Below are 9,262 nucleotides of genomic sequence, written 5' to 3'. Positions count from 1 at the left end.
CGCGGCCGTGGCGGGGGTGTCTCTTCTCCCATCCACAAGGTGGCGCAACAAGGACGGGAGCGAGGCGGCGCCGCCCCTCATCGCCCCGCAGCGCCCAGCAATGGCGGCGGAGATGGCGGCACAGTCCTGGTTGCCATGGCAGCGACAACGCCGAGAGCAGCAGCGCCGCCGATGGCGGGATCGCGACACTACAGCAAAAATTTCAACAGCATCTTTCCAATTTCTTACAAGAGTCAGAGACGTAATGAAAAAGTACAGCAGTACCGAGTGTTTTCCAAGATACCAAGAAGGATGAACATTATGTGAATCAATGTTATTTCAAATATGATATAGATAAAAATCACTGTATAAAGATAGAAATGTTAGTAATGATTTCATTACCAAAAATGTCTCTGCAAACAAAGAGTTGAGAAAATTTCATCTGATGGAATTTTAGTATTGAGTTTGTAATCTCTGTCTTTGGGTTTTTATAGATAATAATATAAGTAATAGTGATTTTTAAGTTTTATAGATAATACGATAAATAGTGATTGTTAAGTTTTTGTAATGATAAGTAGTGATTGTTACTAATGTTATATGAGTGCTTTAAAAGGATTGTCTTAAACCATTTTAAACATTTCTTGTTAATAGGTTGATCATAAAATGTGAGTTGTCTGATTTTTGTGATAAGAATTATTATTAAGGTATTAAGGTATTAAGGTGTTGTTATAGTATTTACAGTCAGTTTTCATATGTTTTATTGTCTCTTTAGGTGATTGATTACAAGATGTTTTTTCAGGATCCTGTCTTTTTGATTTTTTAACTACTCATGTGTTTTCTTTATCCAATCTTTTATGCAGCTGCAATTCATCTTCCTTTAAAAATTCATTGTCCAAATTTTAATTCAAAATTTCAGACTTCAAATTTTCAGATTTCTGAAGAAAGGGTTTGTTGTATTTAGAGAATTTTTGTCTTGAAAGAGATTTTAGACAGGTTCAATTATTTGATAGTTTGATAAATTTTTAATAATAAGGTTTTTTACTTATAACTGTTATTTCTAGGACTTTTGTTTTATAATGTGTTAAAACATATCCTCCAATTAGAGTTTGAGCTCTGGCCAAGCTCTGGCTCTACATGGATGGTGTGACTGACCCAGGTGTTTTCTGCATCAAAAAGTATTCAAGTCCTTTTGGCTTGACAATTTGACCATGTAGGGCAGCTGAGCCTCAAAGGGAGTTTTGGAGAAACATGATCCGGACATGTTTTATCCAAATCTCTGTTGTTTTAAGGTTTATCAGCTGCTGCAGACTCTGGGATGACAATTTGATAGTGTAGCACTTGGTAACTGTGATTTTATATGTAATATTAATTGTGTATGCATTGTTTTGTTCTTGATGTTTTTTCATGTTTATAACAAAGATGTTGATATTTCCATTTCTTCATGCAAATTTTAAGAAACAGAATTGAGAGAGGACCCTCCAGTCCCTGTGGGGAGTGTTGAATTTGTTTGTGTTTTAGCAGGTGCAGAATCTGGATAGATTTCAGTGAAGAATGTTAAACTTATCAATTTCAAGAGAACACTAATCTCTCCACAAGTAAATCAGAGGATGCACAGCAAAAGTGAATTGTGCAAAGATTTGTGTTTCACCCGCAGAAGATTGTAGGCTTTTAAGTTTTTTCATAAGTGTGTTTTTAATTATGTTATAGACTTTTTTGCTAAGTTTTAATGAGTTTTAGTAATGCCTGTGATTTTTCTGTTCATTTTGCCATTGCTTTTCAATGGCAAAAGAAAAAGAGGGATAATCAATTAGATAATCAAAAGCATAACATTAAGTTTATCATAAATATAGTTTGTATTTAGAATTAAGTTTGTTCCTTTCATGTTAAACAGAACAATCAAAAACATGAGAAATATGAAGTGGGGTGCACTTCTGTAATATAACCTCATTTTTCACCCCACAAGTTGCTTCAGTGCAAGCTCTCACACAATTGAAAATCCTAGCCTACTGGACAAAAAAGTAAATTAGTATTCCATCTAAAATGTTGAGTGAGCTTGCCACAAATATAAGTAGTATCTGTCATGCAGTTCTGCAAAACAGAGCAGCTACCACTAATTTACTTCTTCTAGCCCAAGGTCATAGTTGTGAAGAATTTGAAGGAATGTGCTGTATGAACTTATCTGATCACTCTACATCTATCCATAACCAAATACGAAAATTGACCGAGCTAACTTAACAGTTAAAGGTAGAGGATAGATTAGGTTTAAAAAGATAGCTAAAAGGATTAGAGATCAGACCATAGTTAAGAGACATTATCAAATACGGCATAATAGTTCTAAGCATAATTGTGATACTTTTGCTTGTTTTGCCCTGTGTGTTTACTTGCTTGCAAGGCTTGATGCAGCAGCTTTTGCAGAAAATGCTGAATGCACACCTTCTTGTACAAAAGGAAAACGGGGGAGATGAAGAGAGCCTGACAGAGGAATGGTTGAACGACAAGGGACATGATACTGTAAAATTAACCCAAATAGGGAGGGCTACGTGGCTGCTGCAAAGTTCGCATGGCCCTGAAGAGTAGATGGTGTGCAGAAAGCAGGATATTGAAACTGCTTGGTATGTAGAAGTAGAGAAGAACAAAGGAGTACTAAGCTGTTCTAACTGCAAGGCCAGCTGGACAGGCATGTATCGATCACAAAGATATTTTTAAGATAATAGTACAAGTCACATAGCAACCAATCATGAGCTTGGCTTTTGCAATATGTATGAGCTAATTAACAAACATATATAAACTGTGTAATCTGTCACAATAAACTGAGACTTGATGATCATGATAGCATGAGTCTTGTCTCCCGCGGCATCCCTCTAACACCTTACCTCTCTCCATGTTGTGCCCCTTCACTGTACCTGTCATCCATGTTGCGACCGCCGGGTATTGCCTCTGCTACTCCCGAAAATGGCGACCAGAGCACTTCTGGGGATATCCAAATTAAGGACAGTAACCAGAAACTCCGAAAAACCCCTGAAGACAACAAGCCAACTTAAAACCTGAACAACAAACTGACTTTGGCCATCGGGAAGGAGTCCCTCCACCTTACCAGCACTACAAATCATCTCCAAAGCCTCGCCATACCTAAGTAGAGCCAGCCGAGAGCAAAAACCTTAGTCGACGAGTCCAAAGGCGTCTTCCCAGGCACGCCCGTGAGGACGGAAGCCCCAGTTCTGCTGCACACCAAAACTGACTACCTCCTCCTCTGCGTCGCCAAAGGGAGCAGCGGCGGTGTGCGCGACCCCTCGGGCCCCCACCCAGAGCTGGTCACTTCAATAAAGGCATTAAAAAGGAGCTGGTCTCCTTGCCCGTTCTTAACAAAAAGCATATGTACACTTTCCTGATAGCCTTGGGATTTTACTCCTTAAAAGTTGCTAAGTTTCTCTATCAGTCTATTTGCAAAATAACTGGTTATCCTAATAAATTTAGATACATTTCCACTTTGATTACAAATTAAGCATTGCACCTTCAAGGCATATCCAGGGATGCACAGGTGACACTGCACTCATTGTCTCAAACAAGGTGAGCACAAACATAGAAATTCCTGTTATTACCTTCCCATGCATAGCTTTTACCTTTCTGTAGCCTCAAATGACCTCAGTTCTGTGATTATATTAAAAGCCATGGCCATAATTTGGTTTTAAACTAAGAAAACATGCAAATTAGTATTTCAGTGATAGCAGTGGCAGATCTTTTAGCTTTAATCCAATTCCTGCTATATTCAGAAACCTGCTATTGGCTTCAACAGGAGCCGGCATGGGTGCTTAACCAGGAATAAATCTGGAAGGTAGTTGTCAGTGATTTTCAGCATGAAAATGTTTTTATAGACATTGTAAAGGGAAGTGACAGGTAGCAAATACTCAGAGCCAGGAAATTCTGCAACCAAAACCTCCAAATGAAACACCTCTCCTTTTACAGACCTAGCCTTCAAAGACCTCTCTCAGATCTGTGGAGCTCATGGGAACCTCTAGCACCTTTATTTATAGTACGCTTAGTACCTTTCTTTATAAAGGTAAATTATAATTGAAAGCTGTGAACACAAAGGGAACATTTAAGCACATGCAGTGTCTTTAGACGCTGCAAACTATGTTTGCTTTTGCTCTACCATACTCCAGTGTATTTGGGAAAATAATGGTTATGCAAACCTGTGTGTCAGTGTAGTTAATCACAGTGGCATTGTGTGGATGGATGGATGGATGTACAAAGCCTTGGGATAGAAAATACAAGTTCAGACTTTGTTAATTATTACTGATAGATTAGGAGTGCTTTGGTTGATCTGATTTTGTAGTGTTGCAGTATCTCTTATCTTAAGGCGGTCAGTAAGATATAACTCTCTACCCCACACATGCAGACCTGTCAGTGACCAAGAAAAGGACCCATCTGCAAGAGGATCCAAAGTGCACCAAGCAGAAAACCCCTAGAGACTTTAAAAATCCCTGGGTGGGACGCACCCGGGGTCTTTCGAGGGTACCTCGTGTCTGGAGAAACACCTTGTTACACGGCACTGCTACAGTTACCTCTGGCTTTTCCCACAGACCCTAGGCTTACCCTGAGGCCTCATCCTCTGTTGTTCTAGTTTTTAATAAATAGGCACATGTTTTTCAGAAGTCATCAGCCTCCTTTTAATTTCACTTTGCCTGTTTACCACAATGAAATTCAGGATTTCAGCAGGACAAGACAAGAGCAGGCAGCTTGGCAGGCCTCCATCACCTCCAGCACTCACCTGCCTTGCCAATTCCTCCTCTTCCTGTAGCCATTGGCTGAACTCCTGTTGTTGACCTGCGGCCTTCTCCTAGTACCTGTGAGACTGGGACCTGTTTGCTTCTTCCTGTGGCACATTCTGAGGAGGTTTAGAATGAAAAGAATTCCACAGAACCTGCACTTTGGATCTTTGCCTATTTGCTGCTTGCAACTGTCAGCAGCAGAGGTGGAGTTTGTGGTTCACTGAGCTATACAGCCCAAAAAGAAAAGACTAAGATCAGGAAAACCAGGATCAATTCACTCAGTATTTTGTCTCCAATGACTGGTGACAAGTCAGGAGTCTAAAGGGAATCTAACAAACCAACTGTTCTGCTCAGTTTGGCCAGACTAGTGCACACACCTTCTCCGAGTTTGCTAGGTGGCAGCCTTCTGCTTCTCCCAAAACAATCCCTGCTTTTGTCTTCACTGTAGAGGGAAGCTCAGGCAAAGCCCACCCATGCCCAGCTGCCCTCAAAGGCAAAAGGAACTCCCCAAGCAATCTCTGCCTGCATCCAAGCACCACAGTGGCTTCTGTAGGGAGTCCAAAATTCCTCTCCCAGCACCAAAGCAAGGAGGAACATGTGCTAGAGCCCTTGCTGAGGCACACACACTAGAATACACTGCTGGATTGGACAAAGAATGCACAGGACATACTCAGCAGCTTCAGGAACTGCTTCTCTCTCCTGGCTTGAGCGGGGAAAATTGCTCATGCTCGGGTTTTCAGGCTGCAGAGAGGAGGATTCTTCGGAGGATACTGCTGCAGCAACAGGTTTGATGGCATATCCTGCACCCATCTGAGACAAGAAATTTGTTTGTGTCAGAAAGGTGCCTGGCAGAGATGCACCAGACAGAGCATTTCAAAGGCAAGCCCTTAGGAGCAGCGCTGGTGTTCGGCTGCAAGCGGAGCTGTCAACTCTTCCCCCTCCAGTCAAACCCAAACAAGCAGTCAGTGACTGCAGCTTGTCACAGTCAGCCGTAGTAGAGACTGTGAAAGGGAAAGGGCAACTTTACCCTTCACCCTGTTCTGAGGATTGCATTCACCATGGACAAGGACAACTTGTTCAGAATCTGCATGGGTCACCATGCTCGCCTGAACAAACCCCTCAGAAAACAAAGGGAGCACTAAGAGGCCAGTAGAAATACATTCCAGGATTGCTGGGCCCAAGCACTAGCCCTGCTGCCCAGGGCAGCAGCTGAGATTAAGCAAGCCAGCAAGTGTCCTTCTGAGCAGCTGCCATGGAGACCACAGAGCATGGTGGTCAGAGACATTGGCCCCATGCACCTGCAGCTCTGCAGGGGAAAGGCAGCAAGGGCAGAGACCACTTGTTGCATGACTGCAGTGCTTCCTCCTCTTCCACTCACCTGCTTTCCTTCAGACAGCCTGTACTGCAGCAGGACCTTGTGCATCCTTTCCATTTCTTCATTGTGCCTCTTCTCCATTGCCTTCATCTTGCTCCGAGCTTCCCGCAACACTGCCTGCAGCTTGTCCTTGGTATTCTATCAAGAGGAATCTTACTGGCATCTGCAATCTCGCTCAGGTTTCTGCTGTTGCAGTCTCAAAAGCATTTGTGTTCAGCCACTTCCTTCTGCTTCTCTACCCAGCTCTAACCCTTCCATCCTAGCTATTCTTCCTGTTGCTCAGTGCTGGAGCCTGCCAGGCTCTGTGCTTCCAGGGCCTACAATGGTCCTTGCCTCCCCTTTCCTCACATCTCCAGTTCACAATCCCATCACTGCCCCTCCAAGCTCTGCTCCCTGGCTAGTCAGGCTCACCTTTCCATTCTCCCGCTCCTTATTCAGCTCCTGCCTCAGCTGCTGTAGCTGCTGCTGGCCTTTGCTTAGATCTCCCAGCAGCTGGCACATCTCATCAAGTAGAGCAGTCTTCGTGCACTGTTGCTGCACAGAAACAAAGAGAAGACGGCTTTAAATGTCCCACACAGCACTTGTGTGGCAACCAAGATTGATGTGCTCATGCTTTCGAAAAGCAGTTTGTTCTCCTTCCTGTATTTACCAAGGGCCAGATAAGAGACAATGCAGACAGACAATATCCAGAGAAGCAGTGCCCATAAGGAGCCAGAGGAGTCCAAAACAACTCACAAACTCTTTTCACACTCTGTGCCTCTTGACTCGCTCTGGCTCTTATCTTTTCTCATCCAGGTTGCATGATGGCTATTTACTGCTTCATCTCCAGCAGCCTTTTCTCCTGTCCCCTCTGTACCTCTGCCATGAAGTTTGCCCATTGCTCCAGCTGCTCCTGTGCCTCCCAACTCTGTTGTTCCAGCTGTCTCTCCTGATTAGGGGAAGAGACACATCCAGATCAAGTCCCATCAATGCTCCCCAAAGAAAAAAAATAGAAGCTTCACCCCTCCAACAAGCCCCACACCTGAAGAGTGCACAGTAGTGGCTTTGTGCCCTCCAGCACGTAGGAGAAGGGCCAGCATGTGTAAGGAAAGGAGAGGTCACCTTCCTTCCCTGCTCTGATGGCTGCCTGTTTTCTGGCCCCCTCTCTTCAGGATTTCTGTCTGTTCTCAGAGGCTCTGTTCTCAAATTCCCCTGCCCTTTGATCAAGGAAAAGCTGCAGATGGACTGCAGGACGAGGACGGGGCTAGCACCTCAATGACCCAGTCACAAGACAGGCCACCAGCTGAAGTGCCAGCACCACGGGGCCTGTTGCAACTGCTTCAGTCTCCAAGGGAAGACCTGTGTCCACCGTGGGAGGACAGAAAGCAAGGAACCCAGTTGCTGGGACTGCAGTTGGCAGCAATGTTAGCAGCAGTCTGCTGCATGGCACGAGGCTGTGGGGACGATGCTGCCCCTTCACTGCCATGCTTTGGGTGGTGAACACCCAGCCTCCTGGGGAACTTGGCTTCTGTCCATGCTGAACCTGTGGCTGCATATACTGTCCCAGCACTGTCCTCTGGCTCTTCACAGGCCTTCAAGTGTGAGCTCTTGACCCTCTCTGCTGCCTGGCTCAGCAACGTGTAGCCTACAGCAGATACCTGTGACCATGTCCCATACTCAGGCTGCTCTTCTGCTAAGCCAGCCCCCCAAACTCATCTGAAAACTTCAGCCATGTATTGTTTCTTACCAGTTTTTGCACCATCTTCCTTTTCTCCGCTCCCTCTGCAGCTTGCCAGGGTCCCAGAGCCCTGCTGCACTGCTCTTCTGCCCAGCGCAGCTGTTGAGCCGTGGCCTCACACTGCTGATTGCTGAAAGATCTTACAGCCAGCAGCTCACCACGAAAGCCCCTCACATCCTCTGCAAACATGACACACGGCAACAGTCAGAGGCTACACAAGCAGAGGAATCTAAAAAATGATGGAAAAATTATGATGATTGTTGGAACTCAAAATGTCTCTCAGACATTTTTAGAGGTTCCAGGCTTTGGTCAGAAGTATTTTAGACCCTGGCAGGCAGCTGGAAACAGCTGTGATTTCGAGTTTGAGCCATGGAATGAGTTACCAACTTTGGAGGTGGAACAAGCAGTCACAAAGGGCTAGATCGTATAGTAAAAGTAGTTACAAAGTAGAGGGGAATTTTTTTTACTATTGTACAGGGGGGTTTTAGCACCTGTACAGGGGGGTTTTTACTTTGTACATGGGGGTCAGAAGTTCTAAGATGGAGGAAAGTGAGCTGATCCTGTCCTTCCTCCTTCTTCTTCCTTACCTTCATGTTCTTGGTGATGTTGGTACTCACAGATTGGTTTAGAGTAAAAAAGCACTTTGCAATATAGGTATTAGGTATTGGGGGAAAACTATAAACACGTAATACGTAATATATAATATAAAAGATAGCAGCAGCCCTGGGTGGGGAGAGAGAAGAAGAAGACAGTAGATAGAGAGGATGTCAGTGTGTGTGTGTGCCTCTGCCCAGGCTGCTGATCAAGCAGCCGCAGCCTGAGAAGACAATCTTTTAGATAACTAACAATAAACTGCCTTGAGTCCAAAGAGCAAGAGCCTGCGCAGGTTTTCTTTGGAAGCACGGGTTGGAGGAGGAATTTCACCACCACATGGGACCCCAGAATAAGGCCGGGGTTCTCACAGATGATGAAAGAAAACCAAGAAGGAAAAGGAATAGAAAGTGCAAAAGAGATGTATGAGAAATACCAGAAGTTAAGAGTTTTACCAAAACTATGAAAGTTCACTTTGATGAGTTAAGGTTGATGCAGGCTAAAGCCCGATCAAAGAATTAGAGGGGGGATTGTTATGAACAAAATAATAAAATTTAAACTTTTGGGATATGTTGTTAACAATGTATTTATGAAAGGGATGTTGCTGATACAAGTAACAAGATCTGTAGTTAACAGGGTGAGGTGCAGGGTTGGGTGTTGTGGGCGCAAAGCAAGGTGATTAGTTGTATTAAAACTCAATACTGCTGTGTATAGCTAAAAGGGGACTGGACCCAGGGAGGAGATGCCAATCTTTGTGGAGGGGGGCAGAGAAGCTTCCAGAAGTATTGCACCGTGGAACACGGCCACAGCTCGGATCAGGACTGGAGGAGA

The sequence above is a fragment of the Lonchura striata genome, chromosome Z (assembly GCF_050655825.1).
Source record: "Lonchura striata isolate lonStrDom1 chromosome Z, ASM5065582v1, whole genome shotgun sequence".
Lineage (NCBI taxonomy): Eukaryota > Metazoa > Chordata > Aves > Passeriformes > Estrildidae > Lonchura > Lonchura striata.
This window is presented reverse-complemented; position numbering follows the sequence as displayed.